Here is a 19,514-nt window from a genome sequence, read left to right on the forward strand (position 1 = left end):
ATCGAGACCATCCTGGCTAACATGGTGAAACCCCGTCTCTACTAAAAATACAAAAAATTAGCCAGACATGGTAGTGTGCGCCTGCAGTCCCAGCTACTCGGGAGGCTGAGGCAGGAGAATGGTGTGAACCCAAGGAGGCGGAGATTGCAGCGAGCAGAGATTGCGGCACTGCACTCCAGCCTGGGCGGGAGAGCTAGACTCCGTCTCAACAACAACAAAAAGGAACATTCAGGCCAGGCACGGTGGCTCACCCCTATAATCCCAGCACTCTGGGAGGCCGAGGTGGGTGGATCACAAGGTCAGGAGTTCAAGACCAGCCTGGTCAAGATGGTGAAACCACGTCTCTACTAAAAATACAAAAATTAGCTGGGTATGGTGGTACACGCCTGTAATCCCAGCTACTCAGGAGGCTGAGACAGAGAATTGCTTGAACCTGGGAGGAGGAGGTTGCAGTGAAACAAGATAACGCCACTGCACCCCAGCCTGGGCGACAGAGCAAGACTCTGTCTCAAAAAATAAAAAGAACATTCGCCTATATACCAATACAACCTATTCACTCACACCCGAGAAAATTTACATGAATTTTGTTAGCTTAAGTAAGCTTTATAATGATCTGTGTCTAACATCAAATGTACCTATTGTTGGGGGTAGGGGGATGTTAAGACAGGGTCTTCACTCCGTTGCCAAGCCTATAGTGCAGTGGTGCCATCACGGCTCGCTGCAGCCTTGATCTACCAGGCTCAAGTGATCCTCCCACCTCAGCCTCCTAAGTAGCCAGGTCTACAAGTGTGCACCACTATGGCCGACTAAATTTTTTAAATTTCTGTAGAGATGAGGTCTCTTTATGTTGCCCAGGCTGGGCTCAAGCAATCTTCCTGCCTTGGCCTCCCAAAGTACTGGGACTACAGGCACAAGCCACTGCACCCAGCTAATTTTTCGATTTTTTTGTAGCAGCAGAGTCTTGTTTTGCTGCCCATGCTAGAAACGTATCCATTTTTAAAAGCAAAGATATTTTTGTAGGATGCTTCAGATATGAAAAATGTCTCAAGTTTTCCCTTAAAGGATATTCTAGTATTTAAGCTCATCTACCTACCTACCTAAATGCAATAAATATATATTTACCTGCCTAGTCAATATAGATTCTAAATTGCAACTCTAAGGCTTCAGCCTAAAACTCTGTAATCTCTGTAAAACTCTCAAATGTGAATCAGCTCTTGAATACCTGAATATGCATATATTGTTTGTTGTTGCAGGACTAACCTTGGGTATGGTGGTTTTTCTATACCGAAATACGTATTTTATTTAAACCCTAGAAATTTCAAGTTTCCCCTGGCCGGGCGCAGTGGCTGACGCCTGTAATCCCAGCACTTTGGGAGGCCGAGGCAGGCGGATCACGAGGTCAGGAGATCGAGACCATCCTGGCTAACACAGTGAAACCCCGTCTCTACTAAAAACACAAAAAATTAGCCGGGCCTAGTGGCAGGCGCCTGTAGTCCCAGCTACTTGGGAGGCTAAGGCAGGAGAATGGCATGAACCCGGGAGGCGGGGCTTATGGTGAGCCCAGATCGCGCCACTGCACTCCAGCCTGGGCAACAGTGCGAGACTCTGTCTCAAAAAAAAAAAAAAAAAAAAAAAGAAATTTCAAGTTTCATGAGGCCCTTAACCCTGAAGTGGTTACCTATTTTCCCTATCACTTGCTTTATATATTTTAAAACATTCAACTGTAAAGCACATACTTACATAAACTATACTAATTTAACTCCAAGGCAAATACTAATAATTCTAAGTGAACAACCAATCATAACCAATTGATAAACAATCTCAGGAAAAGTAATAAAAACTCAATGAACTAACATGGAACAATCTCCAAGATATAGTTAATATATCTTGCACACACAAGTGCAGGGTAGTAATGATCCAATTTGCATACCTAAGTTGGGGAGGGAGACAGAGACATAGCTAGTCTCCAAAGGCACAGAAAGATATATGAAACCTAGTAAATATTTGGGGGAAGGGAAGAGTGGGAGAGAAACTTATCTTTCACTGTATATACCCTTTTATACCATTTTAACCATGATGTACCTATACTGCTTTTGTTAAAAAGTCCAAAATCCGTTGAAAACCAAATCAATTTTTTTTAACTGGACAAAGTAAGGTTAAGAGAGATTTATATACCTGCGAAACATCATTATGGAATCTATCTACATAGTACTTCACGTACTTTTGCTTATTATCTTTACCAAAGAAAAGGAACCGTATAAAAAAGTCCAAAATCTGGTAACAGTAAGCCTTGTTGAGTCTATGTGTGATATCACATACTTGAAACAATACTTCATGTGGATATAGCTCCTCATAAAGACAGCATAATGCAAATGTTAAGAGCATGAGCTTTGCCTACCACTGGGGACTAAGCTGTGAATACAATGGCAGACAAGGTAAGAGGCAGGTCCTGGGACACTCGAGACATCCCACACAGTCTCCCCCAAGCTGAACAGGGCCAACAGAAGTTCTGCTTCACAACCCCTCTTAGGCTCCTCCAACTTCTAGGAAGTATCCAATCCTAAGCCTCCAGGCTCCCTTTTGGCCCCAGACCCATGCTGCCACCAGTGGTCCTCTCCATTCTCTCGACTGATGAAGGCAACAGACCTGATGCAACAGTAGAGGACAGAAAACAAATGACAGGTAACTTCTGATTGTGACAGGACCCTGAGCTAGATAGCAATTTCACAGAAAGCAGTGCCCTTCCTCCTATAATACGTTATGTAACAAGAGACAATCCACCTAAACTTACAGTATTTCTAGGACCATACATATGTTAAATTTTTTCACACAGTTAATTCTCCTTTTCAATGAACATCTACTGATTTCATGAAACGTGAAGACTTATACAGCCTGATATTTGGAAGAATACCTAAGCCAGACAATACACTCACACTATGCAGACAGCTTAGATAATCTAAAGCAGTGTTTCTCAAACTTTCATGTGTATACAAATCATGGGCCCTTATTAACTGCAGATTCTGATTCAGTAGGTTTAGGGTAGGTCCTGAGATAAAGCATTTCTAACAAGTGCCCGCTTGATGCTGCTGTGACATTTTGAGTAGTAGGAACCGAAAAGATCTCTCTGACTAGCTTTTCTTTCTTTTCACAACGCGTTTGCCACCAGAACACAGGTGTCGTGAAAACTACCCCTAAAAGCCAAAATGGGAAAGGAAAAGATGCGTATCAACATTGTCATCATGGGACACATAGATTCGGACAAGTCCACCACTACTGGCCATCTGAACTACAAATGTGGTAGCATCGACAAAAGAACCACTGAAAAATTTGAGAAGGAGGCTGCTGAGATGGGAAAGGGCTCCTTCAAGTAGGCCTGGGTCTTGGATAAACCGAAAGCTGAGCGTGAACGTGGTATCACCATTGATACCTCCTTGTGGAAATTTGAGACCAGCAAGGGCTACGTGACTATCATTGGTGCCCCAGGACACAGAGACTTCACCAAAAACATGATTACAGGGACATCTCAGGCTGACTGTGCTGTCCTGACTATTGCTGCCAGTGTTGGTGAATTTGAAGCTGGTATCTCCAAGAATGGACAGACCTAGGAGCATGCCCTTCTGGCTTACACACTGGGTGTGAAACAAATTTTGTCAGTGTTAACAAAATGGATTCCACTCAGCCACCCTGCAGCCAGAAGAGATATGAGGAAATTGTTAAGGAAGTCAACACTTAAATTAAGAAAACTGGCTACAACCCCGACACAGAAGCATTTGTGCCAATTTCTGGTTGGAATGGTGACAACATGCTGGAGCCAAGTGCTAACGTGCCTTGGTTCAAGGGATGAAAATCCTCCCGTAAGGATGGCAATATCAGTGGAACCATGCTGCTTGAGGCTCTGGACTGCATCCTACCAACAACTCATCCAACTAACAAGCCCCTTTGCCTGCCACTCCAGGATGTCTACAAAAATTGTTGGTAGACATTGGCCGAGTGGAGACTGGTGTTCTCAAACCTGGTATGCTGGTCACCTTTGCTCCAGTCAACTTTAAAACTGAAGTAAAATCTGTCAAAATCCACCATGAAGCTTTGAGTGAAGCTCTTCCTGGGGACAATGTGGGCTTCAATGTCAAGAATGTGTCTGTCAAGGATGTTCGTCATGGCAACGATGCTGGTGACAGCAAAGACGACCCACCAATGGAAGCGGCTGGCTTCACTGCTCAGGTGATTATCCTGAACCATCCAGGCCAAATAAGTGCTGGCTATACCCCTGTACTGGATTGCCACACAGCTCACACTGCATGCAAGTTTGCTGAGCTGAAGGAAAAGATGGATCACCATGTTGGTAAAAAGCTGGAAGATGGCCCTAACTTCTTGAACTCTGGTGATGCTGCCATCGTCGATATGGTTCCTGGCAAGCCCATGTGTGTTGAGTGCTTCTCAAGACTACCCACCCTCTGGGTCACGGTGCTGTTCGTGATATGAGACAGACTGTTGTGGTGGATGTCATCAAAGCAGTGAACAAGAAGGCTGCTGGAGCAGGCAAGGGCACCAAATCTGCCCAGAAAGCTCAAAAGGCTAAATGAATATTATCCCTAATACCTGCCACCCTGGTCTTAATCAGTGGTGGAAGAATGGTCTCAGAACTGTTTGTTTCAATTGGCCATTTCAGTTTAGTAGTAGAAGACTGGTTATAACAATGCATTGTAAAACCTTCAGAAGGAAAGGAGAATGTTTTGTGGACCACTTTGGTTTTCTTTTTTGCGTGTGGCAGTTTTAAGTTATTAGTTTTTAAAATCAGTACTTTTTAATGGAAACAACTTGACCAAAAATTTGTCCAAGAATTTTGAGAGCCATTAAAAAAGTTTAATGAGGAAAAAAAAGATCTCTTTGACTAGTATTGTTACCCAACTGAAACTGATGAGACCATCTAAGAAATTGTTTCATATGGTAAAATGGTAAACCAAATTTTTAAGTTTAAAAAACACCTACACACACGTTGTTAGAGATGTCAATGTAATACTTACGGAGCAACCTGAGATATTTTCAACATCAACAACATTCTCCTTTTCCGCTTTTCGCTTAGTTTAGAAACTATCTAGCAGACCAGTTTTCCACCCAACAGCTACAGCGACCAACTGTATGATTTTATAAAAATGGTTTCCTTTGGAAATTTGAAGCCTGTCTCACTCATACATCCAGAACAGCCCCAACTTTGAGACTCAAATTACTTCCAGGCAAGTATCTGCTTGGTGGATGTGACCAGGGCTGACAGGGTTGCCAATACTGAGAAAGTTATAAAGATCAGTTTGCTAAATGACAAGGTGCATGAGCATAGGAAGCAATACATGGATGCTTATGTTACCATGACTGAGAAGGACAAAACTATGATCTTAAAGCAACTGAGAAAAGTTCACTAATATGGTTTCTGATTACACACTGCAAATAATCTTTAAGAAACTACCACTTGCCAAGTGTTGTCTTATTACCAAATAGCAATACAATTATCTTAAAGGGCTACTGAAATATGACTTCTGCCAGGCTAAGTGGCTCACGCCTACAATCCCAGCAACTTGGGAGGCTGGAGTGGGAGGATTTCTAGAGGCTGGAGGTTCAAGAGCAACCTGGGCAACACAGCAAGACCCTGTCTCTTAAAAAAAAAAAATTAGCTGGGCATGTTGGTACGTGCCTGTAATCCCAGCTACACAGGCGGCTAAGGTGGGAGGATTGCTAGAAGTCCAAGGCTGCAGGGAGCTATGACTGTGCCACTGCACTACAGCCTGGATGACAGAGCAAGATTCTATCTCAAAAAAAAAAAAAAAAAAAGAAAAAGAAAAAGAAATCTGAGAACCACCAAAGCTTGAGCACCTCCCTAAAACAGATCAAAAGAATATGTTTCTAAACGGGAATACTTTTATTTTATTCTGAGGTTAACTGCTGAATTTGAAATTCAGTCTGAGGTCAAATGGATAGGGGCAAGCCTTATCGGCAGTCTTCTTTTCAGTTCTGTGAGCAAATTCATTTGTGTTGTAGATTTTCCTTGGTAACTTTGGGCCCTTCTCCCCGCTCCACCCACCTGCCGTATCTTTAGTGAGGTCTAGCCTACTGAAATGTCCAACTTTATTTTTTTTAGTGTATGTGCCACCAAAGCAAGCACTGAAATGTCTAACTTTAAAGGAAGGTAGAGGACAAGGACTTGAAGGATTGAGAGTATATAACCTGAAATCAAGCATAATTTATTGACATTCAAAAAAACTAAAATCTACAAATTTCAGAATTTTCTATAAATACATCACTGAGTAAAAAGGCTAAGGCTCTGCTGCACTGGTTTTTCTACCACCCTAATTTAAGGCTTCACATCTTCATTCACATAAAATCATGCCTGCAAATCATATACCTTATACCTTAACCAATTAAAGGCCTTTCCCCACAATTACTTTGTGAATCCTCCCTTCCCTTAGGGGTCTAGCCAAGTGTGTGTGTCTGGTAACAATTAAAAGTTGACATAAAACAGTATTAAGAATTCAGTGTGAGGTTCTGGTCACTTTTGCATTTGTGACAGGAAGTGAAAACAATTAAAGTCATTAAGCAATGTTGTCTTCCAAATAAAATGTCCTTACTACTAATCCCTGTTCCTAAATCAGTAGAACTAATGTGGTCAGCGCAGTTGCTCGCATCTGTTGATCCCAGCACTTTGAGAGGCAGAGGCAGCGATCAGCTTGAGCTCAGGAGTTGGAGATCAGCCTGGCAACATGGCGAGACCCTGTCTCCATTTTTAAAAAAGAACAAACTGAGGTACACATGGAGACATGGAGACTGTCCATATCTCCAAATCAGATTTGCAGAACCAAGCAGCCAAAACAGAATAAAGATATAAATTGGGGGCCAGGCATGGTGGATCAAGCCTGTAATCCCAGCACTTTGGGAGGCCAAGGCGGGGAGAATCACTTGAGCCGTGGAGGTGGAGTTTGCAGTGAGCTGTGATCCCGCCTCCACCGCACTCTAGCCCCGGTGACAGAGCAAGACTCTGTTTAAAAAACAAAGAAAGAAACTGGATGCTAAAACTGACATAAACATGTATCATCCACAAACACTCACTTCAAATTTAAATTCATTTGTCCAGGTGCAGTGGCTCAGGCCTATAATCCCAGCACTTTGGGAGGCCAAGGCGGGCGGATCACCTGAGGTCAGGAGTTTGAGACCAGCCTAGGCAACATGACAAAACCCTATCTCTACTAAAAACACAAAAATTAGGGCGTGGTGTTGCATGCCTGTAATCCCAGCTACTCAGGAGGCTGAGGCAGGAGAATCGTTTGAACCCAGAAAGCGGAGGCTGCAGTGAGCTGAGATCGATCGAGCCACTGCACTCCAGCCTGAGCAAAAGAGTAAGACTCCTTCTCAAAAAAAAAAGTATATAGGTCAGGCACAGTGGTTCATGCCTATAATCCCAACATGTTGGGAGGCCAAAGTGAGAGGACTGCTTGAGGCCAAGAGTTCGAGACCAGCCTGGGCAACATGACAAGACCCCATCTCTACAAAAAAACGTTTAAGAAAGAATGTAAGTCAGTCAGCTGGGCACGGTGGTTCACACCTGTAATCCCAGCACTTTGGGAGGGTGAGGCAGGTGGATCACGAGGTCAGGAGATTGAGACCATCCTGGCTAACACAGTGAAACCCCATCTCTACTAAAAATACAAAAAAATTAGCCGGGTGTGGTGGCGGGCGCCTGTGGTCCCAGCTACTCGGGAGGCTGAGGCAGGAGAATGGCATGAACCTGGGAGGCGGAGCTTGCAGTGAGCCAAGATGGCGCCACTGCACTCCAGCTTAGGAGACAAAGCGAGACTCCGTCTCAAACAAAAAAAAAAAGAAATTAAGTCTATATAGTTTTTCAAAGCCTATTTATCAAACTAGGTAAACATTACAACGATACAAAGGAAATCCTAATATAATCATATCAACAGGTAAACTATCATTCAGCTAACAGGTGATATTCCTTTCATCTATAAAACTGCCACTTATACTAGAAAGATTACACAATGTCTCTCCTGCCCTTATAATCAATTTCTTAAAGGGTAAAATTCAAAACATTGCAAAAGCATTTAAGAATCCCCTGTATCTTAAGAACTCTGAAGTTGTACAGCTAATGTACAACTCTAAGAGTAAAAATTCTTTACTTGAGTTACCATTTCTCATCTCCATTCATTGAAACAGATTATAATTATTTGCCCTAATATTTATTATAGCTTTGACAAAGGGATTAAAAGCTAAAACAACCAAATGAAACAGGTACTTCAAGAAAACCATGAACAACAAAAAAAAAAAAAAGAAAAGAAAACCATTAACAATCTTGCCTGTTACAGGTTATGACTGTTAAGGAAAAAAAAGCAATTATGTAATCTACTACATAAAATAGCAAAAGGCACTCAATCTTGTTTCTACTTTTTATATTAACAGCTAACACTGAGCATTTGCTATATATCCTGCTTTGTTCTATGTGCTTGTGCCAGATCGTATTTTTTTAAAGATGGCCACTTTTGGCCAGGAGCAGTGGCTCTTGCCTGTAATCCCAGCACTTTGGGAGGTCGAGGCAGACACATCACTTGAACCCAGGAGTTCAAGACCAGCCTGGGTAATATGGTGAAACTCCATATTAATAAAAATAAAAATCCGAGCACTTCGGGAGGCTAAGGTGGGCGGATCACTTGAGGTCAGGAGTTCGAGACCAGCCTGGCCAACATGGTGAAACCCTACCTCTACTAAAAATACAAAAATTAGCTGGGTGTGGGGGCACATGCCTGTAATCGCAGCTACTTAGGAGGCTGAGGCAGGAGGATCACTTAAACCCGAGGTGGAGGTGCAGTGAACCAAGACTGTGCCACTGCACTCCCGTCTGGGTGACACAGCAAGAATCCATCTCAAAAATAAATAAATAAAAATAAAAATAAAAGATGGCCACTTTTATGCCAGGTGCAGTGATGCACAACTGTAGGAGGCTAAGGTGGTAGGATGGCTTGAGTATCAGAGCTCAACATTGCAGTATGCCATGACTGTGCCTGTGAATAGCCACTGCACCCCAGCCTGGGCAACTCAGCAAGCGACACCTTGTCTCTAAAAAAAAAAAAAAAAAAAAAAATTAAAAGATGGTCACTTTTGAAAGACCCCATCCTTAACTCCTCTTCTTCTTATACAGCACTAATATGTGCGGTCTGTATTACCTCCCCTTGAATTTGATCAGGCCTGAGACTTCTGCAGAAGTGATGCTGCCAGACTTCCAAGGCTAAGTCATAAAAGGGAACACAGTTTCAGCCTGGCTCGCTCTCGGAACACTCAGCTTGGGAGTCCTCAACTACCATTTAAGAAATCTGGCTCCCCTGAAGCCACAAAGTTGAAGAGATCCCGTGAAGAACATACACAGAGCTAGAGAGGGATGCCTGAGAAGCCCCAGCTGTTCTGACCCCCAGCTGTTATGAGTCTTCCCAGCCCAGGCACCAGACACATGTCAGATACATGACATGAGTCAGAGGGCATTCTGATTCCAGTCCCCAGTCTTTAAGCTGCTTCCACAAGCTGATACCAAGTAGAGCAGAAATGAGCTGACCCTGCAGAACCCGGCCCAAATCATAGATTCATAAATAAAATAAATGCTGTAGTTTTATACTACTAAATGTTGGAAAAGGGCTGTTATGAAGCCATAATAACTGGAACAATGTTTGATGTGTATTAACTCTGCAATGCTTACAACTCTAATAAACTGTTATTCGTAGCCTTTCAGATAAACTAAGATTTGCCCATAGTCAACCAAGTGCAAAACAGTAATGCCAAAAAAAAAAACTGTCATACTACTATACATTCAAAGGAGAAACTTCAATGAATTACTGATTTAATAACTGAAATACAGCCTATGGTATACACCAAAATGGCACTAATACTCCTTTAGTGCAACTAAAAAAAATGACCCTTTTTTTTTGATACAATGCCTCACTCTTGTCACTCAGGCAGGATTACAGTGGCACAATCATAGTTCACTGCAGCCTCAACTTCCCAGGTTCAAACGATCCTCCCATCTCAGCCTCCTGAGTAGCTGGGACTACAAGTATGCACCACTACATCTGGCTTTTTTTTTTTTTTTTTTTTTTTTGGGTAGAGATTGGGATCTCACTATGTTGCTTAGGCTGGTCTCAAACTCCTGGGTTGAAGCTATCCTCCCTCTTCAGCCTCCCAAAGTGCTGAGATTACAGGCATGAGTCACCGTGCCAGGCTGACATTTTCATCTAGTATGCAAAACTTTCATCTAATGTAGCACACAAGCAAAAGTTCTTTGGTTTTGTACATTCACAGTGCATAACACAAAAGAGATATTTAACATCTACATAAAATTTGACCGATTCAGGCAGATAGTTTTACTAACAAGATAAACTATTAAATTTGATTCCTACAAGTCAATTAGCTTCATAAAAATTCAAGGTCAGTCACAGAAAGCAACACTGAGGGTAGAAAGCAATTGTCCCAAATTTAGAACTTAGGCCACTGAAACAGATTTGAGCCTAACAATGACAACATCAAATCCAACTCCAAAGTTTCCTTCCCAGGGCAATGGGGTAGTCACTTTTTCTACTTACGAAGGACAAAGAGCAAATTATAAAACTGGTCTTAAACAGGATTAAGAAATTAACAGACACATCAGATTCTGTAAGGCTACCTGATTTTGCTTTCAAAACTGTGGTGGTGCTGTAGGCTTTTTGGTCTATAAACTCAATTAGAAAAAAAAGTAAAGACAAGTGCCCATTTTATTACGTGTGTGTTATAAGTAAGTCAAATTTCCCTAAGGCCCTTCCTATTCATCTAAGGTGGAAGGAATTCTGTTCCCATATGATCCAGTTAATTTGTTCTGTCACCCTATAAACCTCTATTCAGAGTAAACTCCCAAACCTAGTTACAGCCTTGCACATAGTAAATGCTCATCATTTTTAGCGAGAAACCTAAGTAGTATTTTTTAAGGCAAGTAAAATAAATGGCTTTGTCACACTAAAATAATTCAAAAAAAAATTAACTGGAAGCACACTAAAAATCATTAGCCAAAACCAAGATATTATCACTATTACTACAAGCTATTATCACTGTAATTTAAAAAGCAAAATGAATTTTTATCATCAAGAAAAAGACTACTTTCTACCCCCACAATTATTTCTCTGGTTAAAGACAAACGATTTTCTTTCCCGAAGACCCAGCAGCATTCACTAAATTGGCCAAAAGGGACTTTATGCAACAATGATGAAATATAGTCTATGGAAAACAAGTAGGCTACATTCTTTTACCACCACTATGCACTGAGCACATTACTTTAAATTTCTCATATCAAATCTATCACCCTTTAAGATTACTTCACCCACATTTTTCATCCAGCTTAAAATACCAGCCAGCAATTGATATCTTCACAAACACTAGAAACATTCCACTTCAACATAATTACACTAAGGAAGTTATCTTTACCTTTTTACAAACATTTCCAGAGAAATGTATATACACAAAGATGGTATGTTTAAAAAAAAATCCACTATGAAGAACACCCATTTAATAAAGAAGCAATTACATTTGAAGGTTTAATTAGTATTAAATCACAAAAAGATCTTTCCTAAGGAAATTTTGAGGAAAAATATCAGATGATTTCAGTATGCATTTCTGAGAAGAATGACTACTGTCATTCTCGACTCAACACCTCAAAACACATGTTGAAATAACAATTTCCAAGATTTATAATTTAAAACACTAAAAAATCTACTGCGAATTCATCTACTCTTTGTACTTTAAAAAATATTTATGAAAAGTAATGATGGCCAGGTGTGGTGGCTCACACCTGTAATCCCTGCACTTTGGGAGGCCAAGGTGGGAGGACTGCTTGGGCTCAGGGGTTTGAGACCAGCCTGGGCAACACAGGGAGACCCCATCTCTACAAAAAATGAAAAAATTAGCTGGGCATGGCAGTGCATGCCTATAGCTCCAGCTATTTGGAAGGCTGAGGCAGGAGAGTCACTTGGGTCCAGGAGTTTGAGGCTGCAGTGGGCTGTGATGGTACCACTGCACTCCAGCCTGAGTGACAGAGCAAGACCCTGTCTCGAAGTACAAACAAAACAAAAAAAAAACTGTTCTTTTTTTCTTTCATCACCCACACTAATGAAACTGAGAAAGAAATATGCAATCAGGTATTTCCACGTTCAGTTGAAATCAGCCAATTACTGAGAATGAATACAGGCAACGACATACTGAGTGAGTGCAGAAGGCAAGTTCTGCAAGTATAAATGAGACCTGATCTTTACTTTTTTTTTTTGAGATGGAGTCTTGCTCTGTTGTCCAGGCTGAGGCACAACGGCACAGTCTCGGATCACTGCAACCTCCACCTCCCAGGTTCAAGCTATTCTCCTGCCTCAGCCTCCCAAGTAGCTGGGATTACAGGCATGCGCCTAATTTTTGTATTTTTACTACAGGTGTGAGCCACCATGTCCGGCCTGATCTTTACTTTTAAAATGTTATAGCCTAGAGGAAATAAACACAAATGGATATTTCAATACAACACCATAAATATGAAGTAGAAATACGATGACTTCTGGCCAGGCACGGTGGCTCACGGCTGTAATCCCAGCAGTTTGGGAGGCCAAGGAGAGAGAATCACTGGAGCCCAAGAGTTGAAAACCAGTCTCAGCAACATAGCAAGACCTAGTCTCTATTTTCAAAAATTAAAAAAAAATTTTAAAAAGAAATCTGGTGATTTTTAAACCCAAAAGAACCTACCTAAAATATCCTTGAGATCCTGGATATAACAAAGCCACACAAGGCAATATTCCAACTTTGTCTAAAGAAGATAATACATTATCTATTTAACTGTATTTAAAGTACTTGCCAACTCTACAGCAGTACCCTCGCATTTGAGCTCCAAATTACTTTACACTGTTTTGTCAAAAACCTTCATTTTTAAGAAAAAGAATCAATCTGAGCTTCACAGAAATAAATGATTTGCCACATTTCCTGATGGCAATAAAGTCAAGACTACAATACTGATCACTTATCCTCAGCTGGAGTATTCTTTCCACTGCACCATCTCTGCATGAGAAATGGGGACATAAATGACCCTATGAAGTAAATACATAACCCCTTTGCATGTCATCTCACTTAATCCTAACACTGCTCCTATTTTACAGATAAGGAAGCAACTTCTGAGAAGTTAGATTACGTCCATGCTCTTTCACTACTCAATGTTCTTTAGTTATTCTAGTGACGGTTGTTGTCTGGAAAAACAATGCAAACTATTGTTCAAATTAAATCCTCAAGAAAACGTATTCAGAAATAAATAACATTTACGTAGCCAGGTGCTACAGATAAAGAAAGTGCCAATCAAGACAGACATGGTTTTTCTTCTCAGGGAGCACACAACCCAGCAGTGGAGATAAATGGTAAACAATTACCCATATTGGGGTGAGGGCAATAAAGAACTCGGAACGCTGACAACATGTCTAACAAGGAACCAGACTGTTCAAAGTAAGACTTGAATGTGAACTAGGGAATTATACAGCCAGAAAGTGAAGAGAATAAAAAGAATTTGATTCACAAACCTATACTGAGAGACGTACACACTTGCCTTGGCATGGAAGGCCTCACTTGAACCATTAATTCCTACAGGTCCACTGGCGCATCCTTAGATGTTGGCAGGAAGTCTCCTGAACATGCTACGCTCATTCCTGCCTACATGTTTCAGTTAGGCTTTCTAGAATTCTCTCTTCATCATTTACCCAAGCCTAAAATCTGTCCCCCTTCCCACACAAAATCTTTAGTCACTGACTATACAACACATTCCAACTCTAACTTGTTTTTTGTTTTTGTTTTTGTTTTGTTGAGAGTCTTGCTCTGTCACCCAGGTTTGACTACAGTGACACGATCACAGCTCACTGCAGCCTCAGACTCCTGGACCCAAGTGATCCTCCTGCCTCAGCCTTTCACGTAGCTAGGAATTCAGGCATGTGCCACCACATCTGGCTAATTTTTTCATTTTTTGTAGATGGGATCTTTTTTTTTTTTTTTTTGAAAAGGAGTCTCACTGTGTCGCCCAGGCTGGAGTGCAGTGGCGCAAACTCTGCTCACTGCAAGCTCCGCCTCCTGGGTTCACACCATTCTCCTGCCTCAGCCTCCCAAGTAGCTGGGACTACAGGTGCCCACCACCAAGCCCGGCTAATTTTTTTCTGTATTTTTAGTAGAGGCGGGGTTTCACCGTGTTAGCCAGGATGGTCTTGATCTCCGGACCTTGTGATCTGCCTGCTTCGGCCTCCAAAAGTGCTGGGATTACAGGCGTGAGCCACCATGCCTGGCCTGTAGATGGGATCTTGTTACATTGTCCTGGCTGGTCTCGAACTCCTAGGCTCAAGGGACCCTCCCACCTTGGCCTTCCAAAGTGCAGGGATGACAGGTGTGAGTAACCATACCTGCCTCCAGCTCTAATCTGAATGCACCATGTCGCAATTTACAGAAAAAAAACAGAATACAATAATCTCTTTAGCCTTCTCTTTAAAAACTAAGTATCTGAGGAGATACCATCGTGTTTCTTATCACTAAATGGGGCGCAATGGGTCTTAGTTTTTAAGATCAATATAATTACTACTTTCACAAATGCAAACTATTCATCACAAAAATAATCATAGCTTAGACCACTGCTATGCACTGCCATTACTAGAAAATTTATTCCAAAACTTTTTACCAATAGATAACTGGCATGCTTGCTTCAGCAACATATATGATAAACTTGGAACAATACAGAGAAAATGAGCATGGCTCCTGCACAAGGATGACATGCAAATTCATGAAGCATTCCATTTCTTTTCTAATTGTTTTTAATATGTACGTGCAGCTAGTTATCGTCTAAAAAAAAGCTAGTTATCTTTTTTTATAACTAGCCGCACATACATATTAAAAAACAATTTAAAATGAAAGGTTTCATATGAAGGCTTTTAGGCCCACCACTGAACAGTCATAGAAAACTGATTAAAATGTACATGCTGTAATCAAATATTTTAGTCTACCATATCCTTTCGCAAATTTCTGCAACACGCATTTGCAGACTCTTGCCATACATCTAACACCTGACTGATATAGTACTTTTGGGCATTCCAGATCGTACAGCACTTCATAATAATAGACGTTACTAGCTATTATCAATTCATTTGTGCAGTGATTCTCTCTGCCACTCATGAGGTAAGGGCTGTTTTATACCCTGCTGTATGCCCAGCATTTAGAAGAGTACCTGGCATGAGGCCAGGCACGGTGGCTCATGCCTGTAATCCTGGCACTTTGGGAGGCCAAGGCAAGCAGATTATTTGAGGTCAAGAGTTCGAGACCAGCCTTGGCCAACATGGTGAAACCCTCTCTACTAAAAATACAAAAAAAAAAAAAAAAATGACCAGGGCATGGTGGCAGGCGCCTGTAATCCCAGGTACTGAGGAGGCTGAGGCAGGAGAATTGCTTGAACCCAGGAGGCAGAGGCTGCAGTGAGCCAAGATCGCACCACTGCACTCCAGCCTGGGTGACAGAGTGAGACCCTGTATCAAAAAAAATAAAGCACCTGTCACGTAACAGGGATTCTATATACATCTGTAGAATATACCCATCACATAGTAAACACTTAATAAACGTGTATCAAATACTCTACAATTCACATAGCAATCTTACAGGATAGGAACCATTATTGTCCCCCTTTCATAGACAAGAGACCTGAAGTATTAAGACGTTAAATAAATACTACTGTTGGGCCAGGTGCCTGTGGTCCCAGCTACTCGGGAGGCAAAGGCTGCAGTGAGCTGAGATCGCACCACTGCACTCTAGCCTGGGTGACAGAGCAAGACTCTGTCTCAAAATAAATAAATAAATGTATACATACATACTACTGTTGGTATTTTCAATTTAATGCTAGTAATTAATGGAGTATTCACCACACCCAAGATATTAGGTACTTACAAAGATCCTGAAAAAGCAAAAATGTCCCTGCCCTCCAATATACCATTCCACAACAGAAAAGATGCACACATTCAAGCAACGTGGATGGATTCCTCAAAACAGTTCACGGCGCTCTTTAACAGAAATTATTTCACTTGAACCACAAAACAATACTTCAGAGTAATACCTGTTTTGTAGTTGAGAAACTAAAGTTCAAAGATACTACTCAAAAATCGAAATATAGGTAGTAATATTAAGATTTAGGCCAGGTGTGGTGGTTCATGCTCAGGCTGGTCTCCTGACCTCATGTGATCTGCCCTCCTCGGCCTCCCAAAGTGCTGGGGTCACAGGTGTGGGCCACATGCCTGGCCAAGAGTACTTTCATATATTAACTGATTCAATAGCTAGTACTAATTTGTAAACTAACTCCACGGGCATTTTAAATATTAAACTTCCATTTAAAAGCTAATTTACTACTTGAACTTGAGACTGTCTTCTATTTTCTTGGCATTAACTTTTTTAGCATAAATACACGTTCAGTAACAAGTGCCGACATTTGATCACTTTTTGGATGACTCATTCATTCAACTATATTTTAAACTATTTTTACATGATACTGTGTTGGAAGAATGAAAATAAAATCATGTTTAAAATTTTTTTATTTTTATTTTTTAAAGTTACCATAGCCCCTGAAATTAACCTAGGAGCATAACTTTTTTAAAAAGTACTTCAGCTTCACTGAACAGAAAAAAAGTTCAAAGTAAAAAAAAGCTAGTTTTTAGTGGATTCACACAGCTAATTACTTTAGAACCAAAATACTTCTCCCTACTATCTTTATAACCAAAGTAAAAATAAAATTACATATAAATTTCAAGATTTTCTAAAGTTACTAAAATACACACGGTATAAACTTACACTGGTTTTGAACAACTTTCTTCTGGGGGGAAAAAAATCAACTTTTTGTACCAAGTGGTATTTAATCATTTCATAAATCAGTCACTGTTTACCACAAAACCTTCCAATACCATAAATGACATCTCAGGTCATAACCTCTTAATATCTATGTCTTTATATCTAATTATCTTTTTTTGAGATGGAGTCTTGCTCTGTTGCCCAGGCTGGAGTGCAGTGGTGCAATCTCAGCTCACTGTAACCTCCGCCTCCCAGGTTCAAGCCATTCTCCTGCCCCAGCCTCCTGAGTAGCTGGGATTACATGGCTGCACCACCATGCCTGGCTCATTTTTTCGTATTTTTAGTAGAGATGGGGTTTCACCATGTTGTCCAGGCTGGTCCTGGAATTCCTTGACCTCAAATGATCTGCCCGACTCGGCCTCCCAAAGTGCTGGGATTACAGGGGTGAGCCACCATGCCGGGCCTAATTATCTTTTTAAAAGTAGCACTTAAGATATTTAATATGGCCTGCAGTGGTGGCTCACTCCTGTAATCCCGGCACTTTGGAAGACTGAGGTGGGAGGATCATCTGAGGTCAGGAGTTCAAGACCAGCCTGGCCAACATGGTGAAATCCCATCTCTACTAAAACAAAAAATTAGCCAGGGGTGGTGGCACTCACCTGTAATCCCAGTTACTCAGGAGGCTGAGGCAGGAGAATCGCTTGAACCCACGAAGCAGAGGTTGCAGTGAGCCGAGATCGCAACACTGCGCTCCAGCCTGGGCGACAGAGTGAGACTCGTCTCAAAAAAAAAAAAAGAAAAAGATATTTAACAAAGATGTTCAACAAATTCTAGAGCAGATCAGATAAACTAAAAAGTACAAAGTAATCAAAACGATGGGAAAGGTAAATGGGCATTATGATAATAGAATCCTTGTAATAGGAATGCCTAAAAATGTTATAGAGCACTTTAAAACTAAGATTATCCTTCCATTAGTTACAAAAATGAAGTTTGCTTACCATGAAATCAATCTATAAAATCCACAGATTGATGTAATCTACAGTAATTTATAAGAATTACGGATCCTCTCCAAACTCAAAATAACTGGGAGAAAAATCTCAAAGGCAATAAGGAGATGTTTCAGAATTAAGATTATTAAGACCCCAAGCCAGTTTCACTAGTAAGACTTCTTCATACAAGTGACAAATCTATTACCCTGAAATGGTGACATTAAAAACAGTATTTTGTAGTCTCTAAAATTAAGCATTAAGAAAGCCAAGTTTGCTTGGTTATCAAGTTTTAACTTTAGTTAGATTTGTGACACCCGTATTTTACTTCTTATTTTGAAATAAGATGTAAAAATTATATACTCAAGTAAATATCTCATAAATGTAAAAGCCACAACTCCACTTCCTAAATGTACTTAACCAATAATTCATTCGTCTCCTGAAGTGATGTAGTAAATAGACACTAACTAAAAACAAAACTCTGACACATATCACTTGGTTTTTTTTGAGACGGAGTCTCGCTCTGTCGCCCAGGCTGGAGTGCAGTGGCACCATCTCAGCTCACTGCAACCTCTGCCTCCCGGGTTCAAGCGATTCTCCTGCCTCAGCCTCCCGAGTAGCTGGGAACACAGGAACGCGCCACCACTCTCGCATAATTTTTGTATTTTTAATGTAGATAAGGTTTCACTATGTTGGCCAAGCTGATCTCAAACTCCCAACTCAGGTGATCCACCCACCTAGGCCTCCCAAAGTGCTGGGGTTACAGGCGTGAGCCACCGCGCCCGGCTTCACTTATTTAAGGTGAATTATTCTAACTCTTTAAGTGAAATAACAGGGGACTTGAGAACCTTTGCTCACATCCAGCCCACCATTTCCATGCTGTATTTACTGTCCTGAGTAAGATACTCAACTTGCTTCTTCATCTGTTAAACGGAAGTCAAAATAATACCTATCTTGCACCACAGCTGTGGGAATGACATGGAAGACATCTAATTTGTACAGTGGTAGGCAAGCATAATACGTATACACTGAGTAAATGAAAAACACTGATTTTATAAACTAATGTCAACTTTCAGATATGTAATGGTATTAGAGGAGAATAAAATGGTAAAAACAGCACATGCTTCATTGTGCAGTTTACATCAATTTTTTATTTTCTTGAAGACATTCTCCTTCCTAGCCATGCCTACACAGTTCAACACATTTTTTCTGAGGTCTGTACAGTCTACTTTACCCGAAGATATTTTCTTAACTAGACGTTAATGTCAAACAGAATCTAATGCCAGATTTTCAAAATATCCAGGACGCCGTATTACCTGTAGCATTAAATACTAGGGTGTTCGTTTTTAATCAATTAATCAGAATTCCTAGAACTTTAGAATATTAAACTCTTAAATGAAAATCACTATCGACCACTAAAATTTCCATTGCTATACTTTTCTGGGGAACATGTTTAAAAAAAATCTACTGATCGTCAAAACATAGGCAGATGGTCAAAATAAACGCTAATAAACTTTAGAAGTGGCATAATATGCATGTGATTCTCGTTTTTTTAAAAGTACATTAAAAACCAACTAACTGAAACAGATCAAAAATAATGATAGGACAACTGAAACATACACTATCACACTTTTTAAATGTTCTGAA

At 40.8% G+C, this 19,514-nt stretch overlaps 1 protein-coding gene, 1 non-coding gene and 1 pseudogene across 3 annotated transcripts in view; 2 read left to right on the top strand and 1 right to left on the bottom strand.

The window, feature by feature from the left end:
• The window catches only part of AEBP2 (AE binding protein 2), a 94,851-nt gene that overhangs the window by 73,564 nt on the left and 1,773 nt on the right, over positions 1–19,514 (bottom strand). The gene's annotated exons all lie outside the window — the stretch shown is intronic.
• Positions 3,204–4,626, top strand: LOC100582719 (annotated as a pseudogene).
• On the top strand, positions 14,753–14,859 carry LOC115832948. The gene has a single exon (XR_004028362.1). It is a non-coding gene; the product is annotated as a U6 spliceosomal RNA (small nuclear RNA).

This window comes from Nomascus leucogenys, chromosome 23, assembly GCF_006542625.1.
Source record: "Nomascus leucogenys isolate Asia chromosome 23, Asia_NLE_v1, whole genome shotgun sequence".
NCBI classification, from domain to species: Eukaryota; Metazoa; Chordata; class Mammalia; order Primates; family Hylobatidae; genus Nomascus; species Nomascus leucogenys.